General features: G+C 50.5%; 1 long non-coding RNA gene across 5 annotated transcripts in view; it reads left to right on the top strand.

Moving 5' to 3' along the window:
• LOC119145286 overlaps positions 1-19,655 on the top strand; it is a 36,753-nt gene extending 17,098 nt beyond the window's left edge. For 3 of the 5 annotated variants that reach the window (XR_005103374.1, XR_005103373.1, XR_005103371.1), the window contains exons 3-5: positions 584-792; positions 2,870-3,021; positions 3,860-9,589. This is a non-coding gene — a long non-coding RNA (uncharacterized LOC119145286). Of the gene's footprint in view, positions 1-583; positions 793-2,869; positions 3,022-3,859; positions 9,590-16,118; positions 16,193-19,342 lie in introns of those variants that run through there. The other 2 variants (XR_005103372.1, XR_005103375.1) reach the window with 2 other exon arrangements.
• Positions 19,656-20,452: the final 797 nt, after the last annotated feature.

Raw genomic sequence — 20,452 nt, 5'->3', positions numbered from 1 at the left:
TGAGATGGAACGGGGAGCTCACCTACCAGGAGGATGAGTGGGGATTTTGTCATCAGTCTGAGGGATTAAGCAAGCTGGGAAATGTAGGACATCCCTCTCGCTCGCAATGTTGTCTGTGCACACACACAAAGCTCAAGCTATTTTTAAAGACCTTGCAGTGTACGGCGTGGCTGTGACTTTTAGTATTAAATGCTTGAAATCTGCTTCTTGCAGCAGGAGTTCCCTCTCCTCCTTCATCTGGAGGCTCCCACCATGCTGAGGAAAACACAACAACCAAAGATCAAGACTTTTAAAACTAATAGTAGTGTTATTAAATATGCATTATTATAAACACGCTGTCATTTGATCTTTGTCAGGCAGTCTAGTAGTGTCCTGCATGCAGCTGTGATTGCACTCTGCCTGACTGCATCGCTTCTCTTTCCCTGTCTGCTCGAGCCCTTGGAGGTATGCTTGTTAACGTAAGATCATTCAGACAAGCTGAGAAAAGGCCAGGGCAAGCATGAGTTGCCAAGTAACCTCAGACAAATGTATTTCATAAGTAATAAATGCTTCAGCATTAATCAAATGTTATTGTGTGTTATAGTTGTGAGGCATCTCGAGCTAATGAAGACGCTTCCCCTCTATCTGCTGTTATCGGGTGCCTGGAAGGACTGCGAAGGAGCTTCATCCTGCTCCAGGCAGGGCTGATGGGATTTGTACCGGTCCCAGTTGCCATGGAGAAAGTGTTGGATGGCTTTAATACATCTCCGTGAATTTCTCCCTGGAGTTTTCCCGTGACAAGCTGGACTGGAGGTAGCACATAAGAAGCTATAATCTTCCAACTCTATGAAAAAATGATTGACGGAGTGTGAGGGGCGTAAACAGCTTACCGGGGCTCTGGCAGCATGTGGCGCGGCGCAGCAGGTGCCAAGAGGGACCGGCCGTGGTCCCCATGGGATGCGCCTCTAGACCGGGGTCACCCAGACATCACTCCCAGACCTTTGCCACCTGTGGGGTGGGATGGGGACAGAAGCCATCAGGCAGCCTCATGGTGGGCTGTGCTGGTGCTCCCCTTCCTCATCACCAGTCCAGGTGTTCTCTCATTACCCCTGCTTCTGTCAACAGAGCTGAGCTCCCCACCTTCTCATTAACATGCATTCACCAGGAATCAAAGGAAACTAAACCTCTATTTATTTTCTCATCAATATATTCCCATTTAATAATCTTAACTTTGCATTTGCCTGTTTGCTCTTTAAGTTGATGAAAATATGAATGATTCCTAAAAACAAAGGAAAAACAAATTTCCAGCTGGGCATGCCAAAAAGCAAGTCATCCACCTCTGTGGCTAGCCCGAGTTTTTATTTTGGTTTTTTTCCACCCCCCCTAGATTCATCAGTCTGCCCTGCCTTTAACCTAAGAGGTTTTTGGACAGGCACCGTGATGGAATGAAGGAAACCTGATCTAGATATTTTCAATGAGAGATGGCAGGACTAGGAGGAGCAGAGGGAGAAGGGCTGACTGCAAAAACCTGTGGAGGCTTCTGAAAACTTCTGGACTGAGACACGGGATGGTGGGTTTGGGAGCCAGCCCCAGGGCCAGCCGGGAAGCCGGCAGTCGTTTTGTCAGTGCTGGCTCCTTCCTTTTCCTTTTTGCCTTTTTCTTTTATTATTTAAACCCACACAGAGACTGTGGGGCTTCTAGTTTCTTTAGACTCTCTAAACATTTTCTCTTCAGCAGCTCGTGGGCTTTTGAAATATGAAGTCCATCAATCAGTGGTTAATGTCACCTCCGCAGCAATTTCAGCTCCTGAGCAGCCCCCGCTGTGGCCAGGCACAACACTGCAAGGGGCTGGATTTGGCGAGCGGCTGCAGCTGTAGCCAAAAGTCAGGTTAACCAGCTTCTTGTTCTCTCCTTCCTTTGCTTTCCAGGGGTTTTGGTGAAATCCCCTGCAAATTCAGCTGCTTTGCTTGAGGCTGCCCAAGCGCTCGGCTCAGAGGACAATTTCCCATGGAGTGCTGTGGAGAGGAGAGGTTGTGTGGTGAAGCATGTGCTTCAGCTGGTACACTGGGGTTAAAAAGTAATTAATTAGTAAGTTTATGGTGTTTTCCCATCTGAAATTAAAAACAAAAATTATGCAGAACATACAAGGTAATTAGGAAGCAGCAAGCTACAACACACCTTTAAACGAAAGCTCTAAAAAGCATGATGTTCGGCAGCAGATTTTTAATGTAACAGCTAATAAAGGCTCATGCCCTCAATCGTGTTCCTGGGAGCATTCATCACACTTCGCCCTTCCCTTACAGATCCAGGTGGGGCCCCAGCAACGCTGAATTTTTCATATTCTCAGTGCTTATCCATGATCAGATTTCCCATTTAAAATCTATTAGCCGAGATGAGAAAATTGGTTCATGTTTTATGTGCCTAGTTTAATTTTTTTTTTCTCTTGCATTTACAACTGGCCCCTAGTGTTTCATCCACCCCCTAATGATTTAGCTGTGCAAGATGTTCCACCAATTTATTAGAGTGGAGTGCATGGAGCAGGTCATGCATATTAAACGTGAAGTTTTTACTACAGTTGGTTCAATAATCTGAAAGAAAAACAATTTTTTTCCCCATTTTTAACTGTGTACCACCTGCTGCTGTTGGCAGGGCAGTTTCTCAGCTGGGCACCCTGTGATGCTGATGCACTTCCCCGGGGGAGTGATGCCCAGCAGCAAAGGGCGTCCGCTCCCTGCCTGTCGTGGGAAGCGAAGCTGTGCTCTGCCAGTCGAGGTAATGAAGTACATGCAGACATAGCACCTTTCGGGAGACAAGGTGATGGTTGATCCCTAGGTCTCTGTCTCAGCATTAAAAGCTGGAAACTGAGGTTTTATGCTGTGTTTCCTTTCAGGCAGGTCTGCAACGTGGAGGTGTTTCATAGCACGCTGCTCCCTCCTTTGCTACCCTCGCCTAAGCCTGGCTGCACGGAGGCTTGGGAGTCTCCCCCGTGGGTACCTTGCCTTTGGCGTGTGTTTCCAGGGGCTCCTCATCTCTCCATGGGAGGTAAAGGCTCATCTGGGGAGCTGTGACTGGTGAGGCAGCTTCTTGGCTGGCCATTTGATGGGTGGGCATGGCCAGGCTCCTGCCTGTAGCCCTGGGATGCCCAAAGGCCGCTCCAGGAAGGCAGCCGGAGCTATTCAGCCAATACAGCAATAACTCCCTGTCTGGGACATACCAACCTTCCTGCAGCCCCGTTGGCGTTCAGCTGCCACTCAAATTTCCAGTTGCACTTTTGTCACCTGTATCTGTCCTTGCCTGCCCATCCTGCTGGCCTGCAGAAAAGCTTTGGTTAGATTGGGGCTGATTTAAGCTATTTTGCATAGGTTAGCATAGCGGGGTGCCAAATGCCAGCCCAAGGCAGTGGAACTAGCGTGTCCGGCACGGCTCTGCAGCCCCGACCCCGCTGCCAGCCAGGCAGCTCCTGCCTGCCAAGTTCTTTCCAACACTTCGAGCGCAATCAAGGCTAACACATTCCTGAGATAAGGCCGACTAATTAACATACAGCCAATTGCTGCTGCTCTGCTTTCCCATCTCTTTCACTTGTCAGGCTCCGAGTTGTATTGTAATTGGAAATTTTTAGGAACAATGAACTCAGGCAATTAGCCATGGGATGGCAGCTTCCCCTCGGATCCAAAGGGAAAGTAGAGCTAACAGCCAAAAATATGGTCCCAGCATATTCTGCTGCAGGAGCTACGGTGCTGGGCTTGTGGTCCACTGCCGCAGCAGCGGTACTCAGGGGAGTCCTAAATGAAATTTTTAATTATTGTGGGCAGCAATAGAATTGGTTAAACAATCTTAAATAAAGACCATTCTTCTTATCACGTTTTCCTTATTTCCCTAGGTTTTCCCTATTTTCCTCCCATTTTCCAGCCTGTGTGGTTGAGCACAGAGCACTTTATGAAACACGGGGGGGAATCGGCATGAGAAATGGTGGCGACATGAGCTGAGCCAAATGGGCAGTGGAAGAAAAATCATCCTTGCAAAAGTGCCAGCATCAACCCTGGTAGGGAGAGAAGGAGAAAGAGGGTGTTTGAAGGAGGAAAGCATAAAAGCCTCCACAGGAGCGGTACCCGCACAGGAATACTGCCCCAACAGACAGTGTTAGGGAATGTCGGAGGTAATGACTTCTCTGCTTCATTAGCTTCACGTGCATGCTCTGGGTAATGACTGATCATGTTTATGCTGCTGTTTCTACAGTTCTCTCTGTATTTTCCGTTTCTATTCGTTTCTCCCCCCTTGGCTTCCCTTCTGCACCTCTTTCTGCTGTTATCTGTCTTTTCCCTTCCCCATAGGCTGCTCCCTCCCAAGCAGGCAGGTGCAGCTGTGTTCCCCACCGTGCAGCCTTGGCTCCTGCCCCCCGTGCATCCTCCTGCTCATAAACTCACTCAGCCTGCTCTGCCGGCAACATCTGCTTATCCTTCCAGGGAATTCACTTATTAATAACTTTGCTCAGGCCGCAGGTGCATTTGCTGAGGCTGCCCAGCCCCACCAACCACCGTGCCACCCTTTTCTTGTCCCAGCACACTTAACCTCCAGGAATCCAAAGGGTCCTCCCGAGGCACCAGCTTGGGTGGGTGGGGGAAACTTTCTGTGATGAATTCGCTGCAGGCCAAGGCCTTTTGTTTCTATCCCAGAGCTTGTGTGTGGAAAGGACTGGAGAAGCAGGATGAAATGTTGGTTTGCTGTCTCCCCTTTACAACAACGTGGGGGACGGGACTGGGGCAGGAGGAGGCAGGACCTCATGGTGGTGGGAAGTTGCTGAGGATGGTGGGTGCAGAGCAGACAGCACCGGCACAAGGGCATGCACGTTGCTGGTTTGGTTCAGTGCCTGCAATCAATACGAGCTTGCTCAGGGTAGATTTTTTGAGCCTTTGGAACAGTTTATTTGGTTTCTAAAGTGCTCATTTTCTAGAGTAATTTCTCAAGCCTTGTCTGAGCCTCTTGTCATGTCTGCACTAAGTGAGTTTGAGGGCTGTTTTCTAGTCCGCTTTGTCATTTCTATTTTATTGTTTGGTTGGCTCTAAATATACGTTGAAGTGTAATTCTGTTTCGTTTTGCTGACTTGGGCATGAAAAGAAACACGTTGCCATCATCTGGAAAACCCCAAGAGGCATTTGTTTTCTTGGGCAACCTGCTGAGCTTCATGAGGTTTGCCTTTCCTCACCCCAAGCCATTTTCCTCCGATGTCTCTTTCCCTTCGTCAGGCTTGGGCAGTGCCTGGGGATGCAGGGATGTGGGGATGCGCTGTCCTCACAGCCATGCCAGCCCTGCTGTCCTAAGCCCCTCTAAAATCAAGCAGTAAATGAAAGGATAGCCCATGAACACGGGGAAGAGAAGAGAAAGCCTGATCTTTACAGATGACATTTAAGCCTGGAGAAGGCCGATGTATTTTACCCACTGTCACATTATAAAAGGCACTGAATTCATTATACTGTTGAATAAATCATTTTTTAAAAAAAGTATTTATCCAGAGAAGAGCCACCGCTTTCCAGTCAAGAGCTCTTCCTGCTCAGACGAAAGCTTCCAGCGTGGGAGCAAACAATCCGGCTCTCTCCTTGCTGGCAAAGCCCACAGCTGGTGTCTGGATCCCATGCCACCTTTTGCTGGGGACGAGGAGCCGACACTATGCTTGGGGGAGCAATCAAGGGCTGACAATGTGCTGAAGTTCTCGCACTCTTCTGCCACCGACCATCGCAAAGGTTTAAGTTGCTGAGATGGAGCTTGGTATGTCAGGCAGGAAAATAATCAGCTCCCAATTGAAGTGGGGAGATGCATGATATCTTACAGCTTCTTTCATACACTTCACAGAAACCAATGGTTACACAAATAATACCTGTGGGATGACAACAAGCTATAAATAATTCAGGGCTCTCTGGCACAGAGCTGATATGTGCAGGTTTGAGGAGCGCCTGGGTGCCATGGAATGCGTCAGGTCCTGGGCCTCCCAAAAGAGGCAGGGGCGAACGGTGCCATCTCACTGACCCAGCAGCTCTCTTGGCAATACCCCTGCCATTTTCCTAGCCTTTCCAGACCAGCCCCACTTTCTCCCTTTCACCCACACCCCTGGCCACCGCGGTGCTTATCGGTGATGCCCTTTGCCTGTGGTGCCAGGAGAAGCTGAAGGTTTCCCGTGCACGCTGGGACCACGCAGCTGGCTTGGCAAACCCATCACCCTCCACACAGATTTGTGCGTAAGCTGCTTTGACGTCTTCCTGACCCAAAGGAGTGGCTGGGTTTCTACACCTGAGCTGAGCTGAGCATCTCAAGAGAGCAACTGCCTCCTGCTAGCCACAGGTCCCAGCCGGGCATGTGCAGGGAAATGGCTCTGCCCCAGCAAATTCCACAAGTCTTGGAGGTTTTCTGGGAGCCATTGTGCAGTTTCCCATCTACGGATGTAGTGGTTTCAGTTTAACTCTGCATCTAAATATTTTGACAGCCTCTCTTCTTACAGCCTAGCACAGCGTGTCATGTTGTACAGTAACAGTCCTCTCAGCTCCCCGCTGTGGCACACCGGCATGCCACGTGCTCCGTGCCAGCACACCGCACGCTCCCCGCTGCCGATACAGACTGCGCAATGTGGCTGTGACCCCCCCTCGCGGGACGATGCTCCCGGCTCAAACCCCAGGGATGGGGAAGGCGAGGAGGGAGAAAACTGCTCAGCAGCTGGCTGTCTCAAAGCAGGGGACGGCTGGCTCACCAAGGGGGGGTGTCTCAGCCTGTCTCCACCCAAAAGATTCCCACATGCCAGATCCCCCAGCTGCCCCGCTGGCTACCTTAACATTTAGCCCGTGAACACCTTGCTCTCTTAATCAGAGCACGAACAGAAAAGTTGGTGGCAGGACACATAGCTCAATCAACCAGGAGAACAAAAACCTTCTCGTTGCAATTTGGAAATGATTTTATTTCGCAGCCCGTTTCACAGGGAGGAATTGATCTGTCTAATCTCTTATCTGTGACTATGAAATTGTATTTCCCTCTTAATAGGCCTACAAATGTTACAGCTGAATAGTTTGGGAGACACACTGCAAACGGCAGGAATACTAAAAAGGAATGTTAGATTTTGATCACTTTGGGCTGCAGAAACCAGCGCACAGGAATGCCAGGGTCTGCATTGGCTTCATCCCCACTCCCTGGGGACCGGTCTCCAACCCCAGTGCGTGTGCCTGATTCCTGCTCAAATCAGGCTGGGGAGGTCTCTAAGAAGCTGTGTTTAGTTCAGTCATCACAAAGCTGCCCCGTTCCCTCCTTGCTTCATGCCTGCATTGCAAAGGAAGAGGAGGCAGTTGCAGACCCAGCTCTTGCTCCACTAATCCCAGTTTCCCATACTGAAGCCTGGTTTTCCATGCTGGGATGACCACCAAGTGCCTCAGCCATTTAAGCTTCCAGTCGGAGCGACAGCTGCCATCTCCGAGGCAGCGGAGGGGGCTCTCGATACCTTCCTGCTGTCATTGCTGCAGCTTTGCCCTATGCAGCTCCATCACCTGTGCTCTCAACTATTTTGTTTGTAAGTTTGCAGGCATTGGCTCCATGCTTCGATATTTGGGTTGCAAAAATGTGAGCTAACAATGTCCTTTTAACCTACGCTCCCTGCCTCGAGCCTGACAGGGGCTGTCTCACTTGGCAGCATCTCCAGCGTGGCCGTGATGTGTTGATGTGAAGTGCCTCCAGCCCTCTCCATCCCCGCCACTTCCATCACCACAAGTTCCTGGGACCAAACATCCGAGGTGATGCAGAGGTGCAAAATGTTTGCTCCAACTCGGGGATTTGGAACTGCAAGCAGCCATCCCAAACCACTGCTAAATGTTTTAGAACCAGGAAAAAAGTCAGCCTTCCTCCTGCCTTGCTGCTTCTAGAAACCTGCACAAGCAAGGAAAGCAGAGAACCATGCAAGCCTCTGCGATGAAGCTGTTTGATAAATTAATTTAGAGTGGCCAAGGAGACCTTTTCAGGAGGAGACGGATGCTGTGCCATCCCTGCGCATCCCTCGCACCTGCCCAGGCAATCGCGCCCTTTGCAGGACACCGCTCAGCAAAGTCCCTAAGGGGCACTCGTCACTAAACCATCACAGTATTTAAATACGTTGGTTTAATCACTTTATCATCCAAATACAGGTGGATTAATGCAGTCACTTAATACTCTGTTTAAGCAGCTGATTTTTTCAAAAAGCTAAATAATTGAGGGAATTACTATAAAATAAGAAAACTTAACAGTTTATTTACTGCTTGTTGTCAGAGTTGCTGGCCACAAAAAGCCAGTAGATGCATGCCACTGGCGTGGCTCAGTGGTGTGGCAGGGACTAAGGAGATGGCAGGGATGAGGGGACGGCGGTGCTGTGTAGCCCCGGCTGCAGAAAACAAACAAGTGCAAGAAGTGGCATGCCTCTGCCTCCCTCCCACCAAAGTCTTCACAGCAATTGCTCCTGCTGGTGTAGCCAAGTCCAGTTACCTAAATGAAACTGAGAAGGTGAGGAAATAATTATAAAAGAAGCTGAGGCACCGTTATTTTCTCTAGATGAAAATATTTCTTTGGTTACAGTGGTATCAATAAATCATTTCGTCCCCTACAGCCCACCTCTCTTCGAGGAGCCCAGCTTTTAATACAAATCTGGCAATCCTGTGCTTCATTTGTCTTGACTGTGCCCATGGCAGCCAAGTCAACTCGGGGAAAAAAAATTTGGATTTTCAGCCCCCCACGCTGGCGTTCGTTTATCTGTGTGCAAAGGCATTTTTGTAACAGGTCTTTATCTTTCTTCTGTGAGAAGAGGCAGCTCCCTCATGCCATGTGGTAGCAAGAGATGCATCCTTACTGAGTTTTGCTACACCGACTCGGTGCAGGCAGTCAAGCCATACCTGACCCAGCGCGGAGGCTGTGGGGAAGCAAGGCGTGATGCCTTGTGTGTGTTTCAATCACTTGCACCCCTGTTCTTGTTGCACATGTCTGCAGGGGAACTGTGGCTGGCTGTTTGCAAAGGATCTATCGCCTTGTGCGCTGGAGACACCCTGCTTGCTGCAAAATGTGACCGGGAGCGACGGCAGCAGGGCGCTTGGTGCTGTCACCTGGCTAACAGCCCCGCTTCCTCAGCACACAGGAACCGCAGCCACTGCCAAGCAATGGGGTCACACCGTTCCGATTGGCAGGGAATGGGACAACGAGCTGGAGAGCCACGTGCTGTAGAGGGAAACCCCTTGTACCCTCTTCCCAAGCAGCAAGAAGAAGGGGCTACAGAAAGAGGTTTCTTGGTGGGTGCCTGCCCAGGGTATGGGCTTCGTGGCCCTGGTGAGTGGATACTGGAGCCAAGGGGCCAGTGCTTGGTCTCCCCAAAACACAGCTGTGGAGTGGGAAGGGGCTCCCAGGGCCATGAGTGGGTCCCCTGCCTGGATCGCTGCAGCCAGGACTGAGCAGGCAAGCATGAAAATACCTCTGTCGTGGGAAGAAACGAGCTTCAGCTCCTCGTGTTTTAATACGGGAAATGTCACCTGCTTCTCCAGCTCCTCGCATAAACAGAGAATTTATCTGTCAGCAAGCTAAACCAATATAAGTTGAATAATATTTGTTGATTAATGTAGTTGATGAATTTCATATTTTCTTTAAAATATTTGCTGCATATTTCTGTAAATTATTCATCTGGTTTATAAGGCAAAGCAAATATTTGTGAATAGATATGAATTATGTGATTTATAAAAATGAAATATTCATGAGTCATTTTCATTATTCACCTCGTCCTGGAATTGCTACATAAATCTGATCAAGCAAATAGATTTGGTGAAGCTCAGCCCGAACTTAGATATCGTGGAGCTCGCTGGCTCCTGCACAGCAAACCAGAGCGGGTTTGGACCAAACGTTTGAATCGTGTGCCCGACTGCTGCTGCTCGGGCTGCTGTCCCATGGCTTTGCAGGGAGGCAGGGAAGGACGTGACGGCTGCGCCCGCAGCGTGCTCTGCAGCACCTGCTTTGTGCCGAAATCGGCTTTAACCTGAATTTCAGCAGAGGCAAGGACAAGAAGAGGAGGCTTATGTTTTCGTTCCCTGACAAGGACGCTGGCGCTGCCAGAAGGTCGTGCAGCACCGTGGGGAAGGGTGCCAGGGAGAGGTGTTTCGACTCAGAGGGACGACAGCAGGAACGACAGCTGTACAAAATGAGTGAAGAACTGGACAAAAAGCCTTGCCGTTGGATGGCTCTGAACCCGGTGCTTGCAGATGCCTTTTGCCAGCCTTCAGCAGGATGGGGCTCAGTGTGGGTGCACAGCCATGAGATGTCTCCCCGGCTTCCTACACATCCCTCCTCACCTGCCCGTTGTGCTCCTGCCCGCTGCTGGGCTGCTCGGGCTCTTGTGTCGATGGATGCTGAGCCTCAGGGGGGAAGGTTTTGCCCTCCACTCACTCCCACCGACTGCCAGGCTGCTCTCCCACATGCCTCCTCCAGAACGTTGTCTTTGCCCCCTGCCTTTTCGTTAAAAGCTATTTATTTTACGAAGGGCTGGCTAAAGGCATTGCCCAAAGCGCTGAACAGAGAGAGCAGCAAGAGAAGCAGCTCATGAAGGACGTGCTTGAGCAAGGGGCATTTATCTCAGCCTCTGCTTTCCAAAAAGCACCTTGGCATCGTGAAACAAGGGCAAGTATGGAAAACGCTGATGGCTGAGCCATAACTCCAAGGGAGAGTCCTCAGGATGGCAGGGGACAGCAGGACCCCCAGCCACAGCTGCCTCGCAGAGACAGGGTGAGTCCGGGAATGAATCTGGTGCCAGCCTTGGTGTTAAAAGTAAAAATAATCTAATGTTAAAAACTCAGTTAAGCAGATGCTTAACTTTTAGGATGTGAGTAATGCCTCCGACTACACTGGGACTGTGGGTCTGCTTAAAGTTATGCACACGCTAAGTGCTGCTTGGACTGGTGCCACCCGGCACTCACTGCTGCTCAGTAATGAACTCAGCTTTTTCAGAAGCTGCAAAATGAGCACTCAAAAATTCAGCTTTGGGGACCTTCCTATTTTCCAAAGTGTTACAGTGCTTTCTTTTTAAATAGCGAGCTGCCATTTAGGAAATAGACTGTTCCACAGGTAGTATTATACATCTCCTGCCACTGAGGTGTTTTGCTTGACACTGCACGGGAACGTCATAAAAACCATGTGCTTAGTCAAGTGGAATTGCTGTCTCTATTATCCTGGTCAGAGAAAATCGTCTGTCTTCATCCCGCCTCTTATCCGTCAGGAAGGGGCTGGCAGCTCAGCACTGTTACTGCGCATCTTGGATCTGCAGCCAGAGCCCATCAAGCTGAATTAAATGGAAACTCTTTGTGGATGCAGAACCCGAGGCCGTGGCTCCTCTCTGCATGTTGGAGAGGTCGGATCGGCCCACAGGATTATTTAAATCTGCGAGAGGGAGGATGGGCAGTGCGGACCCCCCGCAGCCCTCACCCATGCTCCTGCTTGGAGGACACGGCCATGGAGGCCAGAGGCGGCAGGGTGGGCTGCTATTTTAGTGGCATCTCAGAAAAAACGGAATGTTCCCGCAGTGGCTGTGGGTAGCAATTGCTCCTCACCCTTGTGTGTGGTAGGGGAAGCCAAGGGACCAAATCCCCCAGGCAAAGAGTGGGCACATGGGGACTCCCCAGCACTGGGGACCCCCAGGCACTGGGCAACCCCGGCAGGGGGGGCGGTGGTCACAATGAGAAGGGACAGAGGAGCTTTGGATCCCAGGCAGCTCCTTCCACGCTGCTGGCTACTGGCGTGCTTCTTTGCAGCCCCTCTCCCAGAGGTCCCATTTCTGCCTGCCAGGCAGAGGCAGTGATGTTTTATTCTAGCTGAGGCAGCTCCTGAGTTGTTGCACTAAACTCTGGACTTGTTCAACTGTGGGATGGCATTTTTCCCCTTGCCGGCTCTGCAATAGCCACAGAGAAGCCATTTATCAGCACCATGTGTGCATCCAATCTCCGGGGCTCTCTGCTTCGCCTCCCATTATCGGCCGCCTCTGCGGCACTTAATGAAGCAGCTATTCTGAGGCGATGGCCTAATGAATTTGAAAAGTTTTTGACCCTTTTATTGCAACGTATCAAATATCAAATATCTGGAAAATAGTTCTAAAGTTGCACAGACCATTATGAGCTAATGTATTTATTCTAGGTATTCTGCTCTGAGATGTTTCACAGAGCTTTGGGACAGCAGCTAGCAAACTGGAGTAGTGGGAAATTCAGCAGGTCGGGTTTTTCCTTGGAGAGATGTCTCTATTTAATGGTCTCTTCCTCTCTCCCATGCCTACTAAGCATGTCACTGCATTGTGAGGCTGGAGGTTAAAGCAGACTCATGGTCACCACAGGCAGAGCCAGCACTGGCTTTGCTGCCGTGAGGAGGCCGGCTGTCCCATGGCACCGCTGGCACTGAGACGCTGCCTGCCCAGCTGGTCCTTTCCAAAGCGCTCCCTCCAAAGCAGAAAAGAATACTGTCTCACTGGCGGTGGGCCCAAAGGGCAAGCAGAAGTCACCTGCGGGTGCCTTCCCCCCTTAGAACACAGGCTGCAATGTTGAGGGGTAAGACCAGGGTCAGGTGGCGCTAAGCCGTAGCAGCTTTGCAGGTCTTGCACAGGCGCGCTTCATGCCAGCACTGTTGGCATCTCCAGTCCCTGGGAGGGCAGGTCTGCACTGGCAGCGGGGCACTGAGAAACAAAGCCTCTTTCTCCAGAATATCAGTGTTTCCATAAATACGCCTTTCCCATCAGAGAGCACGGCAGGCTGCTAAGCTGCTTAATAGCCACCAGCTGCCGATGCAGGCGATGCGGCAGTGCCGACAGCCGGAGAGGCAGCTAGCTGGCAGCAGCATCTCCGACAGCGAGCTAGGCTCACCAGCAGCATCTCCCCGGGCAGCATCCCCACGCAGGGTCTGGCCATGCCTGGCTCTGTTTCTAAGCCCCTTCAAAGCCTTTGCTGCAGCTGCCTTGCTGTGAAGAACGCCTTCCCACAAAACTAGCCCGCTGTTGGGAAGCCCTCCTCTGAATGAGCGTGTTCCTGCAGGGTTTGGGGCACCAACAACCAGAGTGCAAAGAACCAACAACAAGAGTGCAAAAAGCCCCAGGAAAACGCTCTTGCTGAAAACGGAGCAGATCCTCCTGTATCTGTGCATCTGGCCTGTGTGCTCGCAGCGTGCTGGGCAAGGGCTGGACCACGCAGTGCCCACATCCCACTGCACCCCCATCATCCCTCTGGCTCCCACGCCCAGCTGGGAGTGCCCCACGGGCACCTCTCCCTCTTGCAGCACGCACAGCTCCCAGAGCCCAGCTTTCGGGAGATGCAAAGCCGACCTTTACAGGTGGGTTAAAACCCCATGGGTTTTCCCAAAGCAGGAGAGGGGGGATGCTGGGAGGCCATAGCAGGGCTGCTGAAGGAGGGAACTGAGCTGGAAACCCCCAGGCACCAGCCAGCCAGTGGCTGGGAGAAGTTTCCATGCTTTGGCTCAGCTCTGTAACAATACATGGATTTAGTAGTGGAAAGAAATTGCACCCTTGGGTTAGCACAGCTAGAAACACACCTGCCAATATCAGCCCATGTTTGTTTGGGGTTTTTTCCTCCTGGCTCTATACAGTCTCAAGAAAATGAAGCACAGCATGCAGGTGAGGGATCTGAGCTTGGACAGCAAACTTTGTAACTGGTTTGGATAATACAGAATTTTACACAAGGAAGTCAAGAGTTTGGGGACTTCGAGACAACTGAAGCTTTCAAGGGCAAAGGCAGTAAATCATCCCTCGTTCGCAGCCCTGCTCCAGAGAGACTCCAGCTGCGGCTGAAGTGCATTGCTGCTTTGGGGTCAGGGGATGCTCATTGAATTACTGCTGGCATGTCTCAATAAATACAGGATCCCAGCTTCCCATCGGCACACCGTGCAGTCCCCTCTCCTGGGCTCATGCAGCTGGGGAAAATCCCAGCCACTTTCCGGGGTGCCGCTGGCTCCCTCCAGGCACCCGGCAGGCAGGCAGGGGAGTGCAGCTGTCACAGCCTCCCGTTTTGGGAATGTCTCTTTTCAGGTTTTGTCTTCTCCCCCATCCGCTTTGCCAAAGGACTTTGCTCCTTAGTCATTTATTTTTAGAAAAAAAAAACAAGATAAAAATCTTTAGTCCTCCAAGGAATATTAAATGCTGCTACTTTGGAGCATACAGGGCTGATAATTATATTTTTTGCAGCTGATGGACTTGGAAACCGCTTTTAACCCTGACAAGGAAGGGAGAGGCGTGCCATCTCCCAGGTAAAGCGGGGACATGTCTTCAAGCACTGGGAAAATGCTTACATTCTCCACAACAGCAGGAATCCTGTAACAAGGGCTGAGCATGGGGAAATTCCAGCCCCAGATCAGCCCTCTGGGGAGCCCTCCCCTCCACAGACATCTCCCAAAGCCTCCTGCACGCTTCTCACACGGGACACTTTGTTTGTCAGCACCAGGAAACAAACGCAGCCAAAGCCATCGTTAGCTTGTGGCAATATCGGCTAGAATTTTAAGGTCCGTTAAATATGATTTAAATATTTTTTTACTCATTAGCAATAATTTAGAATTATTTTCTCTTTTTTCGGAAACTTCAACTATGATTGTAATGGCTTTGTAATTTTGGGCTCTATCATTAAAATTAATGATATCCTAATGCTCTATGTGCACTAGAAAAGTCTGATCAGTTTTTTTCCCCTTTATATATCATTACTAATAGAACATTTTAATGGCTGTAATTTCCAGCCCTGTAGATGGAAACCTAAAAATAGGAAGAAAGCCTATTTCATCACGCCATGCCAGCCCCTAAATAATTCAATTACATAGACCAGAATATCTGAAGCTGGGTGTGTTCCCAGCTGCAGATAACCAAAAGTACTTGATACCACTCTTAGAGAAGCACTGGCTATTACAAGGTCTCACCTTTTTTATATATCCTGCAAAATATCTTGTCTCCTCACTGAAACCACCCCCCAAATCCCCCTTGCTGTGTTTTCCCTGCAAGCAAAGTCTGCCTCTCCCAGCTCTGCTCTGCCGTGGGGAAGGGCGAGAGCATCACCACAACCAAAGCCTAAAGCTTCCCTAAAACCCTGCTAAGCACCCGGTTTATTACTCCCCACGGTCTTTCTCCTGCTATAGGTACTTCTAAAGCCTTTCATCATCCTACATACTCCTACGCACAGCTAACTCATTTCACATCTTTACCTTGCGGAGTTTATCAGACGTATTTCTGCTATTTATTGGTTTATGCTTTGCCTCCACCAGCAAGAGTTGACGATTAAATTCTTACTGAGGTTTTGTTGGGGGTTTTTTTCTTTTTCTTTTTTTTTCTCTTTTTGTGCCTAAGGCAGTGAGAGATCATTCTCATGTGCCCAGATACGGGTCTGATATCTCCCCTGGGTGGCTGAACCCAAGCAATGGGTGGGAGGAGAAGGATGTCATGGGTCAGTTTCCAGTCAACCCTTTTTCTCTTGACAGTAACACATCATTTTGCTCCAGATCTGCCGTGTCACCACCGGTGTCTTGCAAGCAGAGCAGAGGTTGGCACCGAACCTGCCAACTGCACCTGCTGGCAGTTGCGCATCCCACCATCCTCACCTACACCGCAGCTCTGTGGGCATCACGCTGGCACCCAGCAGAGAGCACTGCCAGGGGAAAAAAAAGTCCAGGAATTACTGACAGAGGAAAGAAAAGCAACTTTTATATGTCTTTATTAACAGTTCATAAGTGAAACATAGACACAAAGGATGCAGCTGGGCCCACAGCAGCAGCATCGCAGGGGCAGCATTGCAGCTCCAGCCGCTCAGCCCCAGCCACTGGAGATACTGGACTGGTTGCAGTTAGGTGTGATGCAAAAGGCCAATATAATTAACGTGGGCACGGCCCATGCCTCAAGAGCGTCACCAGAAAGCCCCCGGTGCCTTGGGCAGCTGGCTGCGCTTCGCCTCTTTCACCATCACTTTTCTCATGCCTCTCACTGCCCAAGTTTGCAGACCCACCCCCAGGGCAGCCCCCACCTGTGCTCCACATTTGCAAGGGTTTTCATTTGGCTCCAAGCAAACAAGTTAGGGGCATATTGTCCACTGCTTATTAAACACAACAGTGAGATTTTTCTCCTTTCTTTTTCTTTACTTCTCTAGGTTTGCATCGCCTGTGTTCCTGGTGCAGCCATGTGAGCAAGCCCCTGGCCAGGGAAGGCTATGCCAAGACCGAGGTTAGATGCTCACTTTTATGTTGAATATTTGTTTTACAATAATTACCTGGTCTGAGCTGTTCTGTGGTCCCCCCAGGCACCGTGCCCCGAACACCACCACGTACCACTGCACAGGGAGAGACAGCCAGCTTCTGGAGGCAGGCAGGGCAGTGCTGAGACCTGCTCTGCTGTGCCGGCAAACTGGCAGAGGGATGTCAAAGATAATTATTTAGTAGAATGGACCCAGCTCCCCCCCAAAACCCAGCAGGCTGCAGAAGTTAACTCCTCGCTGCAGCTGCAGGCATGTAGGCATGGTCAGCCTTGTAATGTGTACTGGCAATGAAGAAACACCTTTTTGTCTCTGCTGAAGGTCTCCTCAGGCTCGACCATCACTTACTGCCTCATAAGGAGAACTTTTATGTTTGGGCATTTCTTTTCCCGGGGTATTATTAATGCTTGGGAGAAAAAGCCAAAGCAACAGAGAAAATTAGTGCAGCCACAAGTTAGTGGGCTGGAAGCAGGAATGAGTGCTGGAGCATCACTGGTCTGTGCCACCGGAGCTCAGGAACGGGATGTGCCTGCAAATGCCACATGCTGGGAGAGAGCACATTAACCCCCAGCCCGCTGTTAGAGCACGGCTCTTCCCTCCTCCATTAGGCAGGTGAGACTAGCAGGGGTGAAGCCTCACCTGAGAAATGAGCATGGAGGAACAAACCGGAGACAATTAGGGAAATGTCAGCAATTGCGAAACTAGAGATGAAAACCCTCCGCGTGTGGCTCAGCGCGAGGCAGCCGCAGCGAGGAGCAGAGCTGAGCCCAGACCGAGTGATGTTACACTGCTGGACATGTGTGCGAGCCCTGTACCATGTTTCCAAGGCTGTTTCCAACTCAAACCTCGCACCTTCCTAGGCTGTTGGATTTGCCACCCGCTTCCCACAGGGACCCATGGGCACAGCTTGGCCACAGCATTTCTCACATGCTCAGGGTCCCTTGCAGACCTGCAGCAGCAGCGGCAGGAGAACCTGCATCACCTGTGCTGCCTGCAGGGCCACAGCATCCCCAGATCAGCCCTTCCCAGCTGGTAAAGAAAGCTACAGCCAACTTATACAATGTGCTGTGGATGCATCTCAGAGGGCTGTTAAATCGATTTGACTGTTCTCAGGTAGCCATATCAGAAGGAAAAGTGGCTTCACCAAGAGAGAAAAATCAAGGCACGTTAGGGAAAAATGCATTTATTTTCAGGTGGGATGCAAGCAAGGGCAGCTGGTGGTGGCCTCAGCCTGACAGTATTGCATCGGGTCTCCAAACTGACATTTACCACAGGACAAGGCATTTAACATAGGTTAATGAGAGGAGCTAATACTGGCCAGCTGTTAGCCACGTGTTCAGGAAAGAAAACCCTTGTATTCCACCTCTTCTGTGAGTTCCCAGCATGGCAATGCCATAGAGCCAGTCCATGTTTCGGTTTGCCTTTTATGTTAAAGTTTGGGTGCTAAAGGGAATAAGTTATCACCCAAAGAGCAGCACCCCCAGCAGCGAGCTGTAGAATATACGTGAGTTCCAAACTGGCAAGAGCACGCTGAGTAAAACAAGGTGCTGTTCCTTCCAAGATGCTGATTTACAGCGCATCAGCCCAGACCCTGCTGACACTTTCCCTGCAAAAGGAAGTGATTTTCTGCTTCCAGCAGTCCACTGAAACATGGTGCAAAGAATTTTAGCTGTGTTATTCTGTATTTTGATTATTCTGCACAAGTGGTTTGCCCACATTCCTCAACGATTCAGGATGTGTTTCGCTGTAAAGCGCAGCCAGCCCTGCCCTGAAGCAGGCAGGCGCAGGCAGAGGGGGTGCAGGCACCCAGCTGCTCGGGAGGGGGATGTCATCTGATTGCCCCTTGGAGGCAAGAAGCAAAGTCAGTAAGCAGAAGGCTTTCCATGCTCTGCAACAGATCAGAAAACCACAATATCTAAACATTTGGACTTGCTGTTCCCAATGTATCACTGCCTTAATAGATAATTAATGCGTTAAAGGTACAGCTTTTAAAGGCACAGCTCCCTAAAACCACCAAGGTTGCCTCCTTTCATCATCTGAACGACACAGGTTTAAAAATGTGGCATTCTGGCTGTTGAAGAGGAAGGATTTCTTCTGTATGACACTCACATTAGGACGTCCTGACACTTCCTACCTGCCTGCCCTGTGCTGGCTGTGCTCCTGCCCATGACACCCGGCAGCCCCCGGGCTCCTGACGTCTCCGTTGCTCCATGGCCAGGTCACAGGTTTCAATCGCAGCACAGGTAGAAACCCAAAGCTGGGTCTTTTCAAGGCATTTTAAGAGGCACGGTCATTCGGTCCATGCTGATTTGCAAGAGTGCTTGGCTTCCCACCTGGAAAAGGGCAAACCGAAATCTTTTGGAAGAAATAAACTGGGTCCATGGTATAAAAAAAGCTATTAGAAAGAAAGCTCTGGCCCAATTCCCAAGGAGCAATGCTGATTTGTTCAGCACAGGGGGCTGCAGCCCGCAGCAGTGATGTTTCCACCGAGGATCTGGGATGCCCTGCTCGCTCCCCAGGTGCTGCATGCACATCATGCCCAGGCCACAGTCCCCAGGGCTGCAGCTTGTCCTAGCCCCACGTCACCCTGCCTGTGGCACTTCCACCAGCTTATAAAGGGGTTGGCCTGCACATCTCTGAAAGCAGGTCCTCAAGCGCTTTGCAGTATTTTCCCTGTGTACAAGGATTAACGTTTTCTTAGAAAGTAAGAATTTGTCATCGTACTTTTCCCCCTCCTTTCAGTTTTCCTGCCCAGCACAGGGGGAATGCAGAGAAGAGCAGGTGAAGCGGTGGTGTGACCCTGCCGAGCCCCTCGTGCGCTATCGACAGGCATGGGACGGTCGAGCCATGACTATAATACTTTTATCCAGTGATACATTCAGCATTTCTGTTCCAAACTGATACATTTTTCTATCTTAAAAATACTAATGGGGTTTTATCGGTTGCATCAAACTTCGTGTGAGTACTGCTCCGCTATCAGCTGTATGAGTGTTATGGTGCAGTAAAAGATATCAGAACATACTCAAAGCTGTACATTTCTGGCTCCTCTCCTCTTTGGAAACTCCATTCCCTGTGGGAAGTTGTTCAAACACTGGTTCTCATGTCCTCCATCTTCATGCCAGGAATGCAACCCTGAGCCACAGCCCCACAGGACCTGCCACCACAGGCATTGCGACATGGACCCTGCCGCGGAGTATGCAAAGCCTCCTCTAACTGTGCTCCGCTTCCTTGAGCACATGGCAGGTGCTCAGCCAACGCCCTGCGAAGGAGATTCCCAAGTGCAGGAGAAGGAGGTGGCTGTGACCTGCGAGCAGTGGTGTCTGAGCCCGTAACACTCGGCGTAACTCCAAAACTTTTCTCGCAACCAGAGAAAGCACTCAGGGCAGCTATTAAAGTGTAATCCATCAGTGTCAAATAAAAGTCATCAGAATATGACTAAGAGTCTGATTGCCTGTAACCAACATAATTAGATGGTGAGGATTTTCTTTCTTTTCCCTTTCCACAAGAAGGCTAAAATCCTCCAAAATTGGAGCTAATATCCTGTGTCTGTTGCGAGGTGAATTCACATTTGACCTATTGTTCAAATAAAAATTCTCCTCAAATCCAGCCCAACCTGGCAATGGCAATCACGGCAGGGGCTTCAGCACAGACCTATCCAAAGAACACGAAAAAAAACCCCCATAATCCCTGAAATTTGTTTCAATTTAGTATGCGTGATCGGGCAGATTTCAAGGGTGACAGTCCAGGAGAGAAGGTCTTTGTCTCACTCATTAATCACCGCCTTGCGAGCAGCCTTCGTCCCAGCATAGGTGAGCATCGTGTTGAAAGCGTTTGCTAAATAAAGCCGTGTGTGTGGTGGCGGCAAGACAAGGGAGGGCGAGATAAATGGTGCTGAGGTGGGAGAGGAGGCACGCTGCAGGCAGAGCCCTCACCCCAGCCCCAGCGTGGCAGCATCTTTGCTCGGGAAGGCTCGGCCACGGGTGGCCACGAGCCCAGCTCCCTCCAAGGGACACTGGGCTCCTGCTGACGGGTGGCCCTGGGGTGGATCGGGGCTGGGAGCTGAGCCTGGCGCTGCCGTCAGCCAGGCAGAAGGGCTTTCCCTCTTTTTCTGTAAAGAAAAAAGACTGTGCTAGGAAACAAAGGGTGAGTCTTTAGAAGTGACCCCCTGGTGCTGCAACGCTGTGGTCCTCTGGCCAGGACCCACATGGGGCCGGTGCTGCTGTCCCGGCTGG

This window comes from Falco rusticolus, chromosome 3, assembly GCF_015220075.1.
Source record: "Falco rusticolus isolate bFalRus1 chromosome 3, bFalRus1.pri, whole genome shotgun sequence".
NCBI classification, from domain to species: Eukaryota; Metazoa; Chordata; class Aves; order Falconiformes; family Falconidae; genus Falco; species Falco rusticolus.
This window is presented reverse-complemented; position numbering and strand designations above follow the sequence as displayed.